This window comes from Macaca mulatta, chromosome 2, assembly GCF_049350105.2.
Source record: "Macaca mulatta isolate MMU2019108-1 chromosome 2, T2T-MMU8v2.0, whole genome shotgun sequence".
NCBI lineage: Eukaryota > Metazoa > Chordata > Mammalia > Primates > Cercopithecidae > Macaca > Macaca mulatta.
In genome coordinates, this window is record NC_133407.1 from 181,657,453 (window position 1) to 181,659,101 (window position 1,649).

At 41.7% G+C, this 1,649-nt stretch overlaps 1 pseudogene; it reads left to right on the forward strand.

Moving 5' to 3' along the window:
- The first annotated feature begins 255 nt into the window (after positions 1-255).
- Positions 256-761, forward strand: LOC702957 (small ribosomal subunit protein eS25 pseudogene; annotated as a pseudogene).
- Positions 762-1,649: the final 888 nt, after the last annotated feature.

Here is a 1,649-nt window from a genome sequence, read left to right on the forward strand (position 1 = left end):
AAATAATCATTTCTGTGTTATGTAAATTTTACTATGATAAAAAAAATAATTTTTAAAAGTATGTTTCTTAAAGACTTGGCTAGCCAGCAACAACTCTAGTATTCTACACAAAGCCCAGGAATGCCAGGCACGCAGTGGGTATTTTAAATACATTTGCTCAATAATTGATCAGCTCGTATGTTTCTTGGTTGCCAGAATCATTATTTACATGAACAGGGAAGGGAATGGAAGACAAGCAAAGAAAAGAATATTAGGCTTTTTGTCCGACATCTTAGCAAGGCTGCTGTGTCCGCTGCTGCTCTGCAAGCTTCGTAATGCCGCCCAAGGACGACAAGAGGAAGAAGGAGGCCGGAAAGTCAGCCAAGAAAGACAAAGACTCAGTGAACAAATCCGGGGGCAAGGCCAAAAAGAAGAAGTGGTCCAAAGGCAAAGTTCGGGACAAGCTCAATAAGTTAGTCTTGTTTGACAAAGCTACCTACGACAAACTCTGTAAGGAAGTTCCCAACTATAAACTATAACCCCAGCTATGGTCTCTGAGAGACTGAAGATTCGAGGTTCCCTGGCCAGGGCAGCCCTTCAGGAGCTCCTTAGTAAAGGACTTATCAAATTGGTTTCAAAGCACAGAGCTCAAGTAATTTACACCAGAAATACCAAGGGCGGAGATGCTCCAGCTGCTGGTGAAGATGCATGAATAGGTCCAACCAACTGTACATTTGGAAAAATAAAACTTTATTCAATCAAAAAAAAAAAAAAGAAAAGAATATTAGTATCTACTATGTCCCAAATACAGTTAGAGGCTTAAGATACTCTAATTCACTTAATCCTTAAAAACATAAAATTCAAAAAGAACTTCACATCATGATCAGGACCTCAACTGAGTATCCTGCTTTGTTCACTTACTGGCAGTATTTTTACATGTCATCTCATCTTATTTATCAAGAAGTCAACATGTGATATGATCTTGAGTAGATGTGGGTCAGGTAAATGTCAGGTAGCTTCTGTAGGGCAAGCCCAAGCCCGATGGTGACGACAACCATGGGGTTGACCCTGAGGTCCCATGAACAGTCCTACAACCCTGGACTTGGGACTCTCTTCAAAGATGCCCTACTGGCGCTAGACAGGTGAGCAACGTGGGAGATTCCTCATCGATGGAGCCCCAAGTACGTTTAATTGTTCATAGTCAACATTTGTCCCTGGCCTCCAGTCCTTCTTTTGGAGGTTGAGGTCGAGGGGGAAGAAGGACCAATGAGGACTTACCAAAGGTAGATGTTTGGTTAGGAAAAATGGTGCTGAGCCTGTATTTATATTAGATTTGGAAATATTAAAATAAATGCCTACATTTTTCAGGTTTTGTTTGTCTATAATGAGGAAAATCCAAACTGCCTGTCAGCTGTTCTTCTGACTGTATGATTCCAGTTTCTGCGACTTTTACCTATAGGTCAATGTGAAATGAAAACAAAGGCATTGGAAAGAGGCCCAAGGGACTCGAGGTCAAATCCCAACTCCATGACTTACCAGGTATATGATCTTAGCAAGTTACTTCATGTCGTTTTTGTTTTTGTTTTTGAGACACAGTCTTGCTCTGTCACCAGGCTGGAGTGCAGTGGCGCAATCTCGGCTCACTGCAACCTCTGACTCCCTGGTTCAAG